The sequence below is a fragment of the Lactuca sativa genome, chromosome 8 (genome assembly GCF_002870075.4).
Source record: "Lactuca sativa cultivar Salinas chromosome 8, Lsat_Salinas_v11, whole genome shotgun sequence".
In the NCBI taxonomy this organism is placed as follows: domain Eukaryota; kingdom Viridiplantae; phylum Streptophyta; class Magnoliopsida; order Asterales; family Asteraceae; genus Lactuca; species Lactuca sativa.
The window spans coordinates 214631435-214652824 of record NC_056630.2 but is presented as its reverse complement, the minus strand read 5'-3'; positions in this window follow the sequence as shown (position 1 = coordinate 214652824).

Genomic DNA, 21390 nt, shown 5'->3' with positions numbered 1-21390 from the left:
AATTATAGCCATATATGCAAACAATGGCGTCTACCCTCTTGATTTTTATAGAGGCATGGAAAACTAACTCCTGGACTTGGTTTTTAGAGCTTTTGGATGGAGATTTAGATCTGACATCAAGATCAAATTTCACCTTCATCACAAATAGACAGAAGGTATGATACATATTTATTTCTTTTTTTTTAATTTAATCATTTCTCTAACTAGGATAAATTATTATATGTGTAAGGTGTTTTACTTGTCATATCCATAATCTTCTCTTGTGTTGAGCATATGTATTGTCTTAAACAAATCCATGAGAACATGAAGCTACAAAGGAAGGGGAAGCTTATTAAAGAGTACTTATGGAGGTGTGCACGTTCAACAACTATACCCCACTTTTCAAATGCTGTAGAGGAACTAAAAAGATTCAATCCTCAAGCTCATGAATGGTTGGAAAATATACAAGTAAAGCACTAGGCTAGGATCCATTTTTCTGGTATATGAACCTTTCTTACAATAAAGTATTCCTAACATGCTTTCAATAATCTTAGGGAGACCCTATACAAATATCCTACTAAACAACGTATGTGAGCTTTCCATTCCAAACTATTTGATGGTAGCAATAGACCAATCATCTTTACTTTGGAGTACATCAGAGTATATCTTATGAATAATATATGAAATGTTTAAAAGGCTATTTTAACGTCCCAAAGTTAGCAAGTAAAAATTTTATTTTTTAATAACAACCCAAAACATTCATTCATTGTTCAAAGATAACCAAAGTGTAATATATTTTCAAACATCATAGTAAATCAAAAAAGATAGTATGGAATAAAACTTTAGGGGATGCAATACGATCAAACAGACCCTTCCCTTTGGAACCAAATTTACCTGAAACATTTAAAATATTAAACCATAAGCTCAAAGCTTAGTGAGTTCCACAAAATACTACATACCATATGAGCCTCGCCCACTCAATTCCAATGGGTCCCGCCCGACATACATATCGGGCCCCACCCATCATATATAAAGGGACCCATGTAACATACAAATGGGCCCCGCCAATCGCACATGCAAAAGTCACAAAGACAGCTAGCATCCTACCTAGTATAGTGAGAAGACTCACTTGATTCTAGCAAGCTGAATCCTAACAACACTATTGTCGTGAGCTAGATGCACTACTTCCTCACCGAACACCTACATATCATACCAATAATTCTATTTACATTATTTCAAGATAGTACGTAGCTTATACTTTATTTATACTTTTATACAAGTATTAGGGTATGAGCGTTTCCAAATACCATCTTAGGTTTCACACCAAGTTCACACCAAGCACACACAAAACCCTAAACTGGATATTACTTCTTATTTTAAGCACTCCTACCCAAAAAAAACTTTTACCACATGAAATGAGTTGTGTTTTAACAACAAACTTAACTCAAAATCATATTTCATGGACAAAGGACATCATCAAGGTGTAGCTTTGAGGGCCTCAAGGACCAAAATCAAGTAAAAAGGTTGTTGCTTCTTGATTCAAGACACCAACAAAAATGAAGCAATGTTAAGGGGGATCAAGAACTTATTTAAGCAACTCTAAAGATTTTAACAATAAGATCCAAAGGTTTAGAAAAAACATAAACTTTTCTTTTACAAAAAAAAAATCTTGAAATAAAATGATTATGAGAAGAGTTCAAGTGTTTTGAGACCATGTACTTGATTCAAACTGAACACACTTGATCTTAAGTTTCAAAGAACATAAAAGACATCATTTAAAGACATTTTAAAAGATTTAAAACCATAAAACTTTACGGAAAAGTATGAAAACAGAAAAACTTGAGAATCACGTGCACATGTGATTTGAAGTCGTTTCAAGGTAGAGAACTTGGTTCCAACAGTCCAACCAAGGTCTTAGATGTTAATAGGACCGATAAGCATCATTAGGAGTAATTAAGGGGGTGTTTGGATAGGAAAAAAGGAGTGCTTATTGCTTATTCCCACAATAAGCTAATTTGAGTGTTTGGATAAAATCCAGCTTATTAGGCTAAATAAGCTAATTTTAATAAGCATCCCTCCCCATGCTTATTGCTTATTGCTTATTCCCACCACAAATAAGCTATAAGCAATAAGCTAAAAATCTAATCCAAACAACCCCTAAGAAAGGTTTGAACTCAACCAATTTGAGAGAAAAGCTATCAAAATCGAGAATCTCGAGCAGTGGCGGTTTTACGGCTGTTGAGGGCCATCAGAGGCTGCTTCAGCCACCACAACACCAGGAAGAGTCCAAGAAAGGTACCTGGGATGAAGTAGAACTGAAACATACCTTGGTGATAGCTTGTTCGATCTTTACAACTGGTATTCCACCCAAAACCCTAGATGTCGCAGCCTCAATATTACCCTTTATTCCTGAGATTTTAAGCTATAAATAAGAAACGGATCGGTCTAAAAGTCAAAGAAGACATCTAAACGAGGTGAGGATCGTTTTTCCTTCAAAGTGTATTGCAAAAAGATGGAAGGACAGTGCGCAGGAAGTTGCGACGTATATCCAAGAAGAAGGCACCGACTTTCAGTTTTTAACATATTATTTATTCAACGTAAATATATTTATTTAATTAAATCCCCAATTTTTACCTTTATTTTAGTTTTATTAATTTTTGTTTTTATTATTTGGTTATTATTTCTATTATTTTTACTATGCTTTAAACAATTAACAAAAAGAAAAAATATGTAACGGAAATCGAAGCAGGCCTTACAACTATTGGCAAGACAAATGATATTCTCATCCCAACCTTACAAACCTTGATGAAAACAATAAAAGATAAACCTTATAATTATACTTGTATCTATAGTGGTGATTTCAAGTATCAAGTAAATTCAATGTTGAGAAACTCATTAGAGGGTAGTCGACTAGCGAGTAGCGAGTATTCGGTCTAGGTGATGAGTAATCGGAAAGTACTTGGATCGGATAAATTATATAAAATTAATTTTAGAAAAATTATATATATTACAAATATCACGGGCTTATTAAAATTTATAACAAAATAGATGAATATCAATAACAATTGTATATATTTCTTAAAAAAAGTCAAAATTTCCGAGTTTTACGATTTTGACTGATTTTGAATGTTTGCGAATTTGACTGTGTTTGGCCGAATTGGAGCCGAGTTTGACCGATTCAAAGTATTTTTTACCGATTCCTATTTAGGCGTCTCAGGACATGCTTGAGTCTGAGTACTCAGCCGATTAATCGGCCGCCTATGCTAATTTTTGCAACACTGAGTAAATAGGAAGTATCATGAACAGTTTGTTGTGAACACAAAGGAAAGGACTTGTACTTGCAGAAAGTGGGACTTGATTAGTATTCCATGCAATGATGTCGTTGTTGCCCTGTATGATATGACAGGGCATGTGGAAGAGGTTAGACAAGCATACGATTGGGTGGATCTATGTTATTGTTTAGGACATGGAAGGAAATGTAAACCTTCAAGATTGATCCAATTAATGGAAGGGATATATGGCCAATGTCTGATGGCCTGTCCACATTACCCTTCAAACACCACAAAATAGGTACAATGTAACACCGTAAATTTTCATTTCAAAAATCACATTAATCTCATTAACATAAATCACAAAATCTGCAAAAGCTCAATTTATCAAAACACATGTCCATAATAACAAAATCCAGGATCCTCAAAATGTAACTCAGTCTCGTGTGTACAATCAATTCGGTGCCTTCCCGTGATCCTGAGAAGTACCTAAAACACATAACACATAACACGGTAAGCACAAAGCTTAGTGATTTCCCCAAAATACCACACATATCTCGTTAGCCTCTCATGACTATGCTCGAATAAGACCCTCCTGTCAATGTGTCTCAGTGGGACCCTCCGGTCCTACAACTCTGGTGGACCTTCCGGTCCTAACTCAATAAACTTAGTATAATACACAACATAAATCACAAAGACATAATGCAGGATATCACAATACTCAATATAAGCACATAAGACCCTATGGTCACACATAAGTTACCACTCAAGGTAAGTATAGTGAGAAGACTCACCTCGTAAGCTAGCAAGCAAATAAACCTCGTACACGAATCTCCGAACTAGCCCCCGCCTAACACATAAGATAATTATCTATAATTAACACTTAAATCACGACTCTAAATAAACTAAGTTACTTCTCTCTCAACTCTTGGGATGGGTAAAAGACCATTTCACCCCTCCATGGTCCTCATAATCCCTGTCTTGACCAAACCCTAAAGTCAACAGAAGTCAACACTCGAGTCAACAGTCCATGTTGACCTAACTCGTCAAGTGCATCTATGTGACTCGTCGAGTTACCTCATTTCTTCATAATGTCGAAAAAATCTAACTTAACTCGTCGAGTTGGCTCATTAACTCGCCGAGTTACTCATGTCCAGACTCTTCATGGAAAACCCTAGCCGACTCGTCGAGTCAGCTCAACGACTCAACGAGTTCATTTAGTCTATGTTCTCATTCAGACGTTTTAAAGCAGATATACAACCCCAAACTCTAGATCTAGCCTCCCAAGGCTGAGATGCCACGTAAAGTCATAATCTTTACGTACATGCATGGCACTTAGGGCTTCAAAATACCACAACAAGTTCTATTTGGAGTATTAAGCACAAAAGCTCTTCTATGACTAGATAAAGTTGGGACCTTTGGACTCTAGGGACCTCACAAGGTCCATATCTGGTGTCTCAAATGCTTAGCAAGATCAAGTCACTCAAAATCTCAAGGAAATATGGAAAATGCCCCAAAAGCTTCTCATTAACAAGATCTAACCAATATGATGATCAAGGTGATGAATTTTACCTTCTAACAGAAGCTCAAAGTGGATGAACACCGGATCCCACAGTCCTTCCTTGTTCCTTTGTTGATTCTCTCCTATTCTCTTCCAAAAGTTCACAAAAACACACAATATTAGCTCTCTTTTCTCTCTTAGCTCACTATGGCCGATTAGGGTTTCACTTAAGGGGGTTTGGTGGCTGGTGAGGCGGAAATGAGGGATTAAGGTCCTTTAAATATGACCCAACCCCGAAGATCTAGGGTTTCTTCTCACAGCGCCAACTCACCGAGTTGGTTGTAAAACCCACATGATCAATATGTCTCTACTCGACGAGTTGGGGCACCCACTCGTTGAGTTACTCAATCAACTCATAAATAAATAAATATATAATTATTATACCTGGGATTCAGGATGTTACATACAACTTAAGTAACATAGATGATAATGTAATACAATGTATCCAATTGTAACCGTTTATCGTGTATAAATAAAGGTTGCTAGACAAAACCAATAGATAAGGGGTTGATGAACCATCTACCCAATGAAGTCAACCTAGCAAACTATCAAGGAAGCACCTGAATGTGACTTAAGGAAAATGCAATAACACATGATATAATTGCAATACTTATAAAGGATATGTAGGTCTTATTGTTGGATGTGGAAGATCTTGACCATTAGGTAGACATGCTTATAAGGGAGGTGATGCAAGTGATTATGGAGGTGGCTGTGGATCAGGAATGCAACATGGTACTGGGGGGAGGAGTCATGTTTGTTAATTATACTTGATGTTTTTTGTTATTTTTTGGGAGTCATGTCATGGACTCTAGTGGTTTGGTATCTTAGGATAGTTAAGTTAAGTTATGGACCCTTAGTTATGTGGGCTACAAGTGTCCCTTTTTGCATGAATATATAACTTAACTATCTAAGATATGGCATGTCGTTAGTTTGAAGATTATGAAAACATTATTTGATGATGCTATTATAAAATAGTCAAAATTTATCATGTCTTTATTGGTTAAATTTAAGTACATAAACATATGCACATAACTACTACATATTAATCCACTATGATATGTTGATCATCCCTGTCAAAATGGTCAAAACATCTAATTTGTTAAGGATTAAGTACAAAAACATATGGACGTCACTTACATCATCATATAACAAATATATGATTTCAACCTACCACTGCATATATATAAACAAGTACACAAACATATGATAATTTTTCATTCTTTCAAGATTTCCACTTATAGTCCATATATTTGGCTTTAAGGCATTAACCATTACAAATAGTTCACTAAACAAAAAACATACAAGATAATTTCATCTCTTACACTAACAACAAATACCAAAAAATATCCATTTATCCTCCAAAACATACAACACCCCATCATTACTTAATCCTTCACCCATTGTTACCTACAAAGACAACAGTAGAAAAGCCACGCATCATAGGAAAAAAAATACTTGTACTTCTTACCATCTGCAAGTTCTTGTCGTGTTTAATTCATGTACTTAAGCAACCCGAGAATAAGTTCCACTGATCTTGGACACATTCAATGATCTTGGACACCTTAAGGGATCAAACCATCCTGTGGCGGATCCACGATTTAAAACGTTGGGGGCATAAAAATATCCAACAAATAATTTTTCGGGTGGTGATAAAACATGTAAAAACTTCGGGCCGGGTTAAAACGGTTATACATACCTAAAGGGACATTTCCAAACATCATCAATTAGGTACGTTGTTATCTAGGCACATGATAATTGGCAATGTGAAACTTTCATTATTCTCTAGTTCTCGTGTATTAAAAGTTCAACACCAAACTATCATATAGTATATACGTATGCTTGATGTTGTTGGCACATAAGAGATTATTATATCTGTTGTGCCTATCTAGGAATGCTTTAGATCGAAATGAATCTAATCACCAAAAAAACAAGCTTGATCTCCATATAAAAAAACTAATAAGTTGAATGAACATAACTAACCGAATCTTCTAATAAACGTAGAAACATTTCTCGTAACATTTTGTCAAACACTTGTCAAACATCCTTTACAATCCTATAATTTACATACCTAGAAATCAAACCATTACAAGAGACAATGCTTTTTTCAAGAAACACTTCAAGGTTCACATTCAAAATACAAGCACAACATCAAACTCTACTTGTTCAATTACAAAAAAGCATTAAAATAAAGATTTCAAGATACTCCTTACACAACATCAAATTGAAGAAGATGATGAATCGTGTGTGAAACTGTGTGATATATATATATATATATATATATATATATATATATATATATATATATATATATATATAGAGAGAGAGAGAGAGAGAGTGTGTGTGTGTGGAGCTTAGGATGCCCCCCTACACTTCAAATCTTTTAGAACTTAGCTTGACTTTCATGGAGGGCATTATATATCAAAGAAACACTTTCGTTGGGGAAAATACATATATCTATGGAAAAAAGTTGAACCATTAGGGACATGTGCCCCCGTACCTCCTTCTTAAATCCGCTCCTGAAACCATCTTACAAGCCCGAAACTATTTACTGTTCGTGAACTACACCAAACCTTCGACCTAGATTCAGATTGGTCCACGAGGTGACTATCACATATTGGCTACCACATGCACATATAACCATTTTTGGAAATCTTTGTAAAGACGATCACAGATGGTAAAGTGCATTCAAGGAAGAAAGGTGGGAGTTATTGATTAGTTTCACTTTGAATTGATAGGAGACAATTGAAATTACCTTTATGTTTGTGAGGATACATTCGTGTGTGATCAGTGGCGGATGTGTGTGGTGCCCGGGGGTCCCGGGCCACTGCTCCGCTTCGGTCCGTTAGGGTAAAAAAAATTCTATTAGGTGCACCGGCTTCAAATTCGTTCGGGTGACACTATACTTTCGAGAATTCGGCCCAAAAAATAAAAGTATAAAAAATGCTAGTCCAACAAAATAAAGAAATTAGCCCAATAGCCCAAATGCATTTTGAGTTTATGGCCCTAGTTGATTATTAAGTTTTTAATCCAATTTAGAATTAGCCCAATACCCCAAATCTCTATTAGGCCCATCGGCATTTTGAAGAAAAGAAATTGGAGTGCTGGACGCCTGGACGAATGTGACTACAGAAAAGAAAAAAAATCGGCACCTGTGAAGTGAAGGCTGTCGACGAAGACAAAAAGAAATCAGACATTCGTACTTGCTTCCTTCAATCGATTTCAACCATTCAAGTGTTCAACCATTCGATTTTGCTTGGCTTGGCTTGGCACTCCTTTCAATCCTACAATTACAATGAAACAAGTAAGTATTGATAACTTTAGGTTTATGAAATTAGTCAAATTAGTTGCTTTTTTGTTGAAATTTCTTATTGTTTAGGTGAAATTATGTAACGCCCTGATCCTCAGGTATTAATATTAATATTTTGGTTTGTCTTTTTAGAACCTACTCGGCGAGTTGGCCTCCCTACTCGTCGAGTAGTAGCGGGTTTGCCCGTGAAGTTTAATGATCTACTCGCCAAGTTCGTTATGAGACTCGACGAGTAGATGCTGGCAGATGAAACCCTAAACTTCGGGGCCTTGCACCCTATTTAAAGGGTCATAAGCCTCCCCTAGCCTCCCCTTTACAGTTCCTTTCCTCCCAAAAACCCTGATTCTAGTGTGAGTGTGTTTGTTGGTGGTTTAAGCTTGAAGGAGAGATTTGGTGAAGGAAGCCCTTGAGGAAACAAGTTAGAAGAAGCAAAGGACTCGTGGGGATTCAAGATTTACCTCTGTGGATCACTTTCTGAAGGTATTAAGCTGTTCCTTGACTCATTCCTTCCAAAACCCTTTTGTGAATGGATTCTAGGAAAGGGCTTTTGTGTTTAAGCCAAGATCTGAAGTTGTAACTTCATATCTGGACTCCTTTTGACCTTGAGATGCATAAAGTTATCCATTTAGCCTAGCATGAGCCTCCCCTCAAGTGTATAACTCAATTCCAAGCTTAGATTTGCTATTTTGGGGCCTTAAAGCCTTGCATGCACGTAAAGTTTGCAACTTTACGTGAAGCATGCCCCAGGAGCCTAGATCTGTAATTTGGAAGCATTGCATGGCTCCAAGGAGTCTGTATGGCTCGAGATCTTATAGGACTCGGCGAGTCTCAGGGGGAGACTCGGCGATTCATATGAAGACAGGCATGGACTCGGCGAGTTGGATGAATAACTCGGCGAGCCCGATGATTATTGTTATGAACTTGACAAGTTGGATGAACAACTCGGCGAGCCGGATGAAGATTGCCTAGAACTCGACGAGTTGAAAGAACAACTCGGCGAGTCAAGTAAGATTCCCCAATTGATTTGATGGTCATAAACGTGTCGAGTGGCAAGCAAGGAAACTCGACGAGTGGACCTTAGATTATCTGTCAAGACCATATGAACTCGGCGAGTCACCTCGATGACTCGGCGAGTAGATGTTATCCTGTCAAACTCGGCGATTCACTTGTTGTACTCGGCGAGTTAGGGTCAACATGGACTGTTGACTTGATTCCAACTGAAGTGGACCAGAGCGGACTTTAAGGTTAATGAGTGGGTATTATATGTCACTTTTAGGTTGTTGAGTTGGAGCAGTTCGTGGGGCATATCCAGTCGAAAAAGTATTAGTTTAGCATTCGTATCAGGTGAGTCTTCTCACCATACTTATGGGTCTAAGGCACCAAGGCCGGCCCATTATGTGATCACGGTAGATGTGCTAGATACTCTATGTTTGCTTTTCTATGTGATTGCATGTTGTATGAAGACCCCGGGGGGAGCCCGTGGCATTGGATGTAAGACCATGTGGGGTAGCCCATGGCAGTCCTAGGTGAAGACCATGTGGGGTAGCCCATAGCACTGGATGTAAGACCATATGGGGTAGCCCATGGCAGTCCTAGGTAAAGACCAAGTGGGGTAGCCCATGGCACTATTACAGATTTTATGTATGCATGGTTTATGTGTTATGTGTGTAGCTTTATGGCTATCAGGATATGTGATTGTGGTATGCTCTGGGAAACTCACTAAGCATTTCGCTTACAGGTTGTTGATTGTTGCAGGTACTTCGGAGCCTAAGGGCAAAGGCAAGGCGTGATGACGTGGCGTGTACTCTACCTCTCTTTTGGAAGTTTTGGGGACTCTCTGATGATTTCATAAAAAACGCAACATTGATGTAATGAATGTGAATTGGAAACAAATGTTTTGAAAACTTATGGAATATGTAATCGGTTGATTAATTAAAACGAAAAATTTTCTTGTAAAAATTTGGGCTGTTACAAATTGGTATCAGAGCCTTGATTTGAGAGATTCGGACACATCCTCGGATGTTTCAGGACTCAAACTGAGGAAGTGGTAAACATTTTCAAAAGTAACTTAAAAAGGATTTTAAGCCCAAAAGAGAGAGTACAACGCGCGTGATCAGCCGAGCCAAGTAAGTAGTTTCCCAATTTGAATAGCCATGTTATACTGAAAAGGAGCTCTGTTGATTATGTGAAATTGCTAAGTGTATGTTTAAAAAAATTATATACGGTTAGGAGTTGCAGCCTCAAAATGAGTGATTTAGCCTTATTTCCTTTTCCTTGTTGGATTTGGTTTTAGGGTAGAATCTCTTATTCAAAATTCTATTTGATCCTTTCTGTGTATAATTTGCATGCCTAGTAGCAACCTACAGTGATTGGTATAATTGTTGTGAGTAGGACAATCATAGGGTGTTCAGGGATTGATTCATGCAAGGGCTGTGAGTCATAGTTTCACAGTTATTATAGACTTGGAGGTACTGGGTAAAGCAGGGGGAAAGGTACGGGTAGGTGTGGAAGGTTGTACTGGGCCTATACTATTGGAAGCACAGGACCTGTACCCGAACCCATGTTCTATCTGGGAATTCCAAAGAAGCTTGGTATGGATACAATCTTGATATGGGAATCCTGATCTTTATGTTTGTGTTATGACAGTTCAACATGGTGGTTACGCGATTTGGAGCAGGGGGATCGGGATCAGGATCAGGATCAGGATCGGGATCGGGATCCGGGGCTGGGTCAGGTGGCCTTACCGATGGTATTGATGAGAGGCTGTCCGAGCTGATCGCGGCCGAGGTTACGAGGGGAATCCTTGACGCTACCCCAATCATCTTTGGGACGGTCAAGGAGGGCATGATGGAGATCATGGAGGAGAGACTTAGAGCATTCAGGGCCGATATTTCTACGAGCCAGGGTGGAGCTCGAACTTCCTTGTTTAGGGAGTTCAAGGCGTATGGAGCTCCGGAGTTTTCAGGGGTCCGGGATCCCATTGTGAGTAGACTCTAGGTGGCAGACATTGAAAATGCTCAGCGTACGAGTTCTTACCCGGAGGAGGCAAAGGTCGGATTTGCTTCCTGTATGCTGAGGGATAGGGCCCAAGATTGGTGGGGCGAGGTTACTAGTCAGATGGGGACAGCCGGTGTGGCTAGCATGACATGGATTGAGTTTGTTCGACGTTTTGATCAGGAGTTTGCACCGCCTATTGAGGTGCAACGGATGGTGAGGGAGTTTCATGATCTACAACAGACTACTGAGACTGTGGTGGAAATCACCACCAAGTTTCGAGAGCGAGCCGTGCTGATTCCTCAGTATTCGACCGAAGAGGACATGAGGAGGACCCGGTATCACTCTATGCTGAGGGAGGACATTCGGGAGTTTGTGAGTTTCACAGGGTGCAAAACCCTGAATGAGATGGTTGAGAAGGCCCGTGAAAGGGAGATGGAGTTGGAGTCCCGCGCAAAGCGGAAGACTGAGCAGGTACAGGTAGGGGGGACTCAGGCTAAAAATCCTAAGACCTCTGATTCTTCGAGTAAGGGCCAACAGGGTCGGGGCCGGTGTGCCAAGTGTGGGAGATTTCATAGTGGGGCTTGTCGTACAGCTGGGATGTCAGGATGCTACTCCTGTGGCCAACAGGGCCACTTGAGTAAGGATTGCCCCAAGAAGGGCTTGATATCTTTTCACTGCAACCAAACAGGTCATAAAAAGGCCGATTGTCTGAGGTTGCAGGGTGGAGGAGGAGGATCCGTGGCGGCGCCCGCGCCCACCACTATGAGGATTACTAATTGCCGCCCCAAGGCGGAAGCTCCAGTGGTGAAGAGCCGCGCATTCCAGCTGACTACCGAGGTGGCTCGGGCCGCGCCAGACGTTGTGGCTGGTATGTTTTCATTATCCTCTGTTCTTTTAGTGTTAAATGTTCGCATGTATGCTTATTATGCTTTGTATAGGGACCTTCCTGGTCAATGGTATGACGGCCCATGTATTATTCGATTCGGGGGCTACTCGATCTTTTGTGTCTCTTGCACTTAGCAAGAAATTCCGGGACGCACCGGGGACTTTAGATGCCCCGCTCGTGGTGGAGATTGCAGATGATCGCACCGTGAGTGCTGCGAGGGTATATCAGGACTGTGTCCTGAATGTGCACGGCGAAAGGTTTCGCGTTGATTTGGTTCCCATACCCTTGCGAGGATTGAAAGCGATTATTGGGATGGACTGGCTGGGGGCCAATGGGGCCATGATCGATTGTGAGCGGAAGTTAGTCCGGGTTCGTACCCCAAGGGGAGGAGAGCTGGTTATTCATGGCGAGAGTACCATGCAGGGCCCGACCCTTTGTTCAGCTGCGAGGGCGAGGAGGTTTCTGCAGCATGGTTGCATGGGATTTTTGGCCTATGTTTCAGATACGCGAGTGGAGGCAGTGGCGGATATCGATAGTGTACCAGTGGTGCGGGATTTTCGGGACGTTTTTCCCGAAGAATTACCCGGAGTGCCTCCGGAGAGGCAGGTGGAGTTTCGTATTGACCTAGTGCCAGGTGCCGCCCCAATAGCAAAGGCACCATATCGGTTGGCGCCACCCGAGATGTAGGAATTATCTGCCTAGCTCTAAGTGCTACTATACCAAGGGTTCATCTGTCCAAGTAGTTCTCCGTGGGGAGCTCCGATCCTTTTCGTGAAAAAGAAGGACGGGTAGCACAGGATGTGCATCGATTATAGGGAGCTGAATAAGCTGACGGTGAAGAACCGCTACCCCTTGCCTAGAATTGACGATTTATTTGACCAGCTCCAGGGAGCATCGTGGTTTCCAAGATTGATCTTCGGTCAGGGTATCATCAGATGAGGATTCGAGATGAGGACATACCGAAGACAGCTTTTAGGACTCGTTATGGGCATTACGAGTTCGTAGTGATGCCATTTGGGCTCACTAATGCTCCGGCCGCGTTCATGGACCTCATGAACCGGGTGTGCAGGCCGATGCTAGATCGGTCGGTGATTGTTTTTATTAACGACATCCTGGTATATTCTAAGACCAGGGAACAGCACAAGCAGCATTTGAGAGAGGTACTGGAGACCTTGAGGACGGAGAAGCTGTATGCGAAGTTCTCCAAATGCGAATTCTGGTTGAGGGAAGTGCAGTTTCTGGGTCATGTCATCAATCAGGAGGGTATTTCGGTTGACCCAGCAAAGGTGGAGGCGATGGTGCGATGGGAAGTACCAAGGAATGCCTATGAGAATCGTAGCTTTTGGGCTTAGCGGGTTATTATCGTAGATTTATCTGGGATTTCTCCAAGACTGCCGTGCCATTGACCCGCTTAACCAGGAAGAATGTGACTTTCCGATGGGGTGAAGACCAGCAGAGGGATTTTGAGACCCTGAGGCGGAGATTATGTGAGGCTCCGATTCTAGTTCTGCCTGAGGGATTGGATGACTTAGTAGTGTATTGTGATGCATCTATTTCAGGATTGGGTGCAGTACTGATGCAGAGGGGGCACGTGATCGCTTATGCCTCGAGACAGTTGAAGCTTCATGAGGCTAATTACCCCACTAATGATCTGGAATTGGGGGCAGTGGTGTTTGCCCTTAAAATTTGGAGGCATTACTTGTATGGGGTGGAATTCATTGTGTATACCGATCACAAGAGTTTAAAGTATTTGATGGACCAGCATAACCTAAATATGCGATAGGGGAAATGGTTAGACGTGCTAAAGGACTACGACTGCGAGATATTATATCATCCAGGGAAGGCCAATGTGGTGGCCGATGCATTGAGTCGCAAGGCGACAGGGTCGCCAATCAGGAGCATTTGTATGAGGGTGACGGTAAGTCCCCCCCTTGATAGACATGATTCGAGGGGCTCGGGTTGAAGTGGTGAAGAACGAGAACTGGAAAATGGAAAGGATTCGGGGGCAGTATCATTTGTTTGTTAAGGATGGTCGCGGCTTATTGACACAGTGTGTCCGAGTGTGGGTACCGATGTCAAGGGGAGTGAGGCAGAGACTGTTGGAGGAGGCGCATAAGTCCAAGTTTTCTATACACCTAGGTGCAACAAAAATGTATAGGGATTTGAGGCGGGGCTATTGGTGGCCCTACATGAAGTGAGAAATCGTCGGCTATGTGGAGTGGTGTTTGACCTGCAGGAAGGTCAAGGCCGAGCACCAGCGACCTCATGGCAAGGTTCAACCATTACCCGTTCCCATGTGTAAGTGGGAAGAGATCACTATGGATTTTGTCACAAAGCTACCACGAACAACGAGGGGAGTAGATGCCATATGGGTAATTGTGGATAGACTGACGAAGAGTGACCACTTCATCCCGATCTCCGAGAGTATATCTGCAGAAAAGTTGGCAGACATTTATGTTCGAGAGGTGGTGGCTAGGCATGGAGTGCCGGTATCAGTGGTTTCAGATAGGGATGTTCGGTTTACATCCAGGTTTTGGAAGAAGTTCCATGAGGAACTGGGTACCCAGCTACATTTTAGTACGGCGTATCACCCCCAGACCGACGGCCAGAATGAGAGGACGATCCAGACACTGGAAGACATGCTGCGGGCATGCGTGTTGGATTTCGGAGGAAGTTGGGATGCGTATCTTCCATTGGCAGAGTTTTCATATAATAATAGCTACCATGCCAGTATTCACCGAGCACCACTTGAGATGTTATATGGGCGGAGGTGCAGGACCCCAGTGTGCTGGGACGAGGTTGGGCATTGGGTTTTGGGGAGCACGGAGGTGGTACTCGAGACCACCAGATTGATTCAGCAGGTACGCGACCGGTTGCGAGTCGAGCAGAGTCGTCAAAAGAGTTATGCGGATCGATGGCGATCAGACCTCGAATTTCAGGAAGGGGACTTTGTTTTATTAAAGGTGTCGCCCTGGAAAGGGATTATTCGGTTCCGCAAGAAGGGCAAATTGGGGCCCCGGTTCATAGGACCGTTCAGGATCATAGCCCGGGTGGGCAAAGTGGCATATCGATTAGAACTCCAGAGGAGCTTAGTCGGATCCACAACACCTTCCATGTATCTCAGCTTTGGAAGTGTGTCACCGATGAATCCTCAGTCATACCCTTGGACGACATTCAGTTGGATGGGAGCCTGAATTACGTCGAAAGACCAGTTGTGATTTTGGACAGGAAAACAAAGAAGCTCCGGAATAAAGAAGTGAAGTTGGTTAAGGTTCAATGGCAGCACCGAAGGGGTTCCGAATGGACTTGGGAATCAGAAGATGAAATACGAGGTTTCTACCCGGAGTTATTTAAACCAGTAGGCTTCGAGGATGAAGCCTATATCAAGTGGGGGAGAGTTGTAACGCCCTGATCCTCAGGTATTAATATTAATATTTTGGTTTGTATTTTTAGAACCTACTCGGCGAGTTGGCCTCCTTACTCGTCGAGTAGTAGCGGGTTTGCCCGTGAAGTTTAATGATCTACTCGCTGAGTTCGCTATGGGACTCGACGAGTAGATGCTGGCAGATAAAACCCTAAACTTCGGGGCCTTGCACCCTATTTAAAGGGTCATAAGCCTCCCCTAGCCTCCCCTTTATAGTTTATTTCCTCCTAAAAACCCTGATTCGAGTGTGAGTGTGTTTCTTGGTGGTTTAAGCTTGAAGGAGAGATTTGGTGAAGGAAGCACTTGAGGAAACAAGTTAGAAGAAGCAAAGGACTCGTGGGGATTCAAGATTTACCTCTGTGGAGCACTTTCTGAAGGTATTAAGCTGTTCCTTGACTCATTCCTTCCAAAACCCTTTTGTGCATGGATTCTAGGAAAGGGCTTTTGTGTTTAAGCCAAGATCTGAAGTTGTAACTTCAGATTTGGACTCCTTTTGACCTTGAGATGCATAAAGTTATCCATTTAGCCTAGCATGAGCCTCCCCTAAAGTGTATGACTCAATTCCAAGCTTAGATTTGCTATTTTGGGGCCTTAAAGCCTTGCATGCACGTAAAGTTTGCAACCTTACGTGAAAAGCATGCCCCAGGAGCCTAGATCTCTAAATTGGAAGCATTGCATGGCTCCAATTACAAATGTTGAATTGAAAGATCTTCCAAAAGACTCGGGTGTTAGACCAAAGATTACAACTTACCATCCAAATCAAAGAGATGAAATAAGGAGGGCATATTTGCTTCAAGGACCTTGTCAACCATGGTGTGACAACCCGAAATTTTCCATCATGTTCAGTCTAACCCTTCATTGAAACTCAAACTCATTCCTGCTATCATTTAGCACAAATTGGAGTTTATTTGTGCATTTTGGGCCTTGTACACTTAAGGGATAAGTGTCGGGGTTTATCTACTGAAGTTATAGCTCAAAGAAGCAGCCTTAAACACCTTTACAAGGAGTTCACGGCCACCACATGGGATTTTACGGCCATAAACTCCATGTGGGCCGTAAACCCCACCCTTATATGATGATATGTGGCCATTAGTTCATTTCCTTCTTTCCCTTGGCTGAAATCCTCTCAAGTATCATCCCGATCTTCGTCCCCGATCTTCAAAACTCATAAGTTTCTTGTCCTAACTAGTTGATATCTTACATGAACTAGTGATCTTACATGATTTCATCCATGAAATCATTCCATTTGTGTAGATCTTCAAGTTTCACCAAGAACACACACTAGTGTTCTTGGCCAAAACCGACCATTCAAGCTCCTAGATCATAAGTACTCTTGTTCTAACTCACTATACACTTGGTTTAACATGTTTAGAGCTTAGAATCATCAAGAATAGATGGATGGATGAATGAGAGTTTACGTCCAAGGATCTCCCAAGGCCGTAAACTCACTATAAGGGTGCAATGATGCCCTTTCCTCCTTCCTTATGTCCATAACTTAGTCCAGAACCAACCACCATTGAACTAGGGAATTCAAACATCGAAATGGTACTTCATACCATGAGTTTACAACCATAAACTCATGAGGAAGTGGTCCCCAGGCCGTAAACTCAAGATAAGGTCATTCTTGGACCTTAAACTCACCTAGCCTCTTGTTTAAGCCTTGGAACACTTAACCACTTAAGACACCTTGCCTTTAAGCCTCAAATGGAGACCCATTAGAGAGTTTACGACCAGGAGTAAACTCCCCTGGGCCGTAAACTCCAATAAGTATGGTCTATGGACCATAAACTCCAATATGAAGCCTTATACTCTTTTGTGCAACCCAATAGGCTCCTAACACTTTGACCAAAGTGTTTTCCGAACATTAGGATGATTATACTTGTCTAATTGGTGTTATAATCACTAATTGTATATATACATATGTCTTTATATGTTATTAGGATCATTGTGTGTGTTTAAGTCTTCACTTGACACCAAGCACTTGTCCGACACTTCCATACGATCCACTCACTGCAGGTGAGTTCATACCCCTTAATTAACCTTTTAAATGTTTATAAATGATTTTATGGGGGGGGGGGGAATACAAGTTGAATCATGTTAGTTATTATATCAATCGCATGTGATTAATAACTAGCATACAAATGGATTTATTACACTTTTAGCTATTTTACCAAACATATTACTTCAAATGAATTTCTCAAACGTTTTTACATGTCAAAACTCTTTATCAAACTGTCTTACATACTGTATGTTTTATCTCAAACTCTGTTACAATTGTGTTTCAAACAAAGGTTTCCTTATACTTAAAACCGTTCTTATCAAACAAACTACTTTCAAATCGTTTTATAAACTGACATTAAGTCATCATTTCTGTTATTAAAAATTTCAAATGTTTTACAAAACTTCTTTTATACTTTTATATTGTCAAATGCATGCCTATATATGTATAGTTATATAACTAATGATTAAAGGAGTTATGACTGCTAGCTCGCTTTATTTCCTTTTCCTCGTTGGAATGTGGGCTTAGGGCATCGGTTATTCGTCCGAATGTTGTCTAAATATTAGTTATATATCAAGTATGCATATATAGACATAAAAGTTACTCCAGTCAGTTCAGTACCTTTGGTTAGCAAAGGCATACTTCGGTTTTAGACGTACATTTCTAGTAGCTATAATAAGTATAGTTAAGAGATACTATGTACTATTCCAAGTACAAGAAATCACACAAGAGTCAGTTCATTCATGAGTCTATACTAATACAATACTTACTATACGAAGAGATACAATTACAAGAATACTAATACATTACATACTATATGAAGAGATACAATACACGATAACAGAACATACATTATAAGGTGTTATAACATGGAACAAGTACAGGATCTAACTACACTAATAAATCACTAACGCGTTGTTCTAAACAAAAGGTGATAGTTATATTGGGTATACATGATCATAATAATGTGGATGTTCACGGCTTGCAAATTATTGTCGAGGTCGCGTGTGGTTCCCAGAATCTTCTGACAAGGAGAGCGTTTAGTGTGAGAACTAGCCATCACATTATACCTTAATACTCATTTTAAGGTAATTAGTACAATAGTAGTCACTTATTGCAAATACTACAATACTTACACTTTACATACGACAAATACAAAAGAATACAATTTCAGTTATTATAGTAATTTCCTTATTACCTTTACTTTGTGTCACATTCATATAATCGATGAGGTAGATTAGGTTTGAATAATAATAGTTGTACAAGAAAAAACCTTCACTTAAGTAGAGGTTCATGCTTTCAAAAGAGTCGGGTATTGGTAGAAGACTACTTTCAAAACAGTCGGGTCTTGGTAGAAGACATCTTTTTATACTAGTAGGAAATATGAGGTTTTCTAGGGTTTCCAAATGTTTACAATTACTTACAAACATTTTCATACTTACAAAAACTTTCCTTCAAAACAATTACAAGTATTTCATTACAAGTCTTACAAATAAATGACTCTAAAATACTTATGAATTCACCAGCTTTATGCTGATACTCGCTTTCAAAATAACTTGTATTCTCAGGTCACAAATAGACAGGTACGACGACCAGGTTTTGTGAAGACGGAGCGGTCAAGACTCGTCTTTTATTTTGATTATTCATTATGTTGTTTATTACTATGAAAGAACACACTGTAATTGCAATTATACTATTAATGCAATGGATGATGTTGTTGCTTGTTTACTACTTTGCATTGTTGTGATACTTTACATGACGTCCTCCGTCCCAGAACGTTTCCGCCGTTCTCGGTTTTAGGGTGTGACACCAAGGGGTCATTTATTCCCTTCAAAGAAAATAGGTTCAAAAGAAAGACGTTTTGTTGTTAAGTAGTTTAATGACTTTGATTAGTTAGAATATAACATAAAAAAGAACAAAGCATTTTGTTTATTTTGCTATGTATGTGGAGACAAGGTGGGAAAACAACATGGGAGAGATGCATTTGTATCACAAGGTTTTGATAGTTAGAATAAAAGACAATCATTGAGAGATCATATGGGTGGTATTGATAGTTTTCATCACAAAGCAAAAGAAAATTGTGAATTTTTATTGAAAGAAAAACAATCTATTAGTGCAGTCTTCAAGAAGCAAACCAAGATTGAGGAGAGTAATTATAAACTTCGTTTAGGTGCTTCAATTTGGTGTTGTAAATTTTTATTGAAAAATGGTTTACCATTTCGTGGTCATGATGAGTCGAGTGACTCTCTTAATAGAGGGCTTTTCTTGGAGTTATTATCTTTCTTGAGAGACCATAATGAAGGCATTTACAATGTTACCTTAGAAAATGCTCCTCAAAATAATCAAGTGACGTGCCCGAGGACTCAAAAGGAAATTGTTGAATGCTTTTCAACAGAGATAGTTTTAGATATTTGCAAAGAAATTAGTAAAGATGTGTTTTCTCTATTGGTTGATGAATCTAATGATGTATCAAAAAAAGAACAAATGGCCATAGTTTTGAGGTATGTCGACAACCGTGGAGTGGTGAAGAAAAGATTCATTGGAGTGGTGCACGTGAAGGATACATCCTCTTTGACTCTTAAAGCAACCATAGATGACGTTTTTACCCGTAGCAATTTGAGTATGTCTTAGGTAAATATAACATTTTTCTTCCTTATTATGAATTTTAATTGAATATTATTCGCTTTAATGTTTAATATCTTTTTTTATCAGGTAAGAGGACAAGGTTACGATGGGGCAAGCAATATGCGAGGTGCATTTAATGGTATAAAAGCTTTGATTTTACAAGATAATGATTCAGCGCATTATGTGCATTGTGTTGCACACCAACTTCATTTAGTTATTGTGGGTCTAGCAAAGAAGCATGATGGTGTTGGCGATTTCTTTGAGCAACTTTCTTTGGTGGTTAATGGGGTAGGTGGTTCATGTAATGTAACACCGTAAAAATTAAAACATTTTTTTTACTTTTAAAAACACATTTTTAATTAAACAATTCGTTCACAAAACATCATAACATCAAGTTTTCAAATCACAATGTCTCCCAAGATCAAAATACATCCAATTCCCATATGTGTGTACGAATCAAGCCGGCGCCTTCTCGCGGTCATCACTGGTACCTGAAACACATAACACTGAACACTGTAAGCATAAGCTTAGTGAGTTTCCCTAAAATACCACAATAATCACATAATAGCCATTCGAGGCTATAACTTTGTTGACCCTCTAGTCAATGTGTCTCAGTGGGGCCCTCCAGCCCCAACTCTCTGTGGGCCCTCTGGCCCTAACTCTAGGGACCCGAAAGTCCCAACTCTGTAACTCTGAATCATGCATATCACATATCACAATAAATCACAACACATATTAACATGCAATCACAATGGCATATAACTCTATAATACTCTATCTCTTAACTCTGTTACCACACTAGGTAAAGTATAGTGAGAAGACTCACCTCAGGTATCTCGGTAAATCTCTGACTCGGTAAATGCTGGCCTAGCCTCCGTCTAATCATATAAAAATAATACTCTATTTAGTATAACTCTCAAGGCTAGACTATGCTCTCTTATGACACTCTCAGAAGGGTAAAAGACCATTTTACCCCTCCCATAGCTCAAAGGCCCCACAATAGACCATACCCTAAAAGTCAACCAAAAGTCAACTCTCCGGGTTACGCTGCGCGTACCAGATGTGTACGCTGGGCGTACCCGGCTGCACCACAGAATCGGGGAGCGCCTCCCAATACGCGGCGCGTACTAGGAATTACGCTCGGCGTACTCCCCTGCATCAGCCCTCTTGCTCTTGAGGTCTGAATCAGTTAAGACCTACGTCCATATTTTAGATCTGACCCCTTTCTAAGCCCCTAAATCCATAAAGTTGATGAATTTAAGCCTTTGCATGGCTGAACAAGTCACTAACTCCCAAATGATCCAACCCTCCACTCTAGAAGGCTTAAAACACATGCATGACTC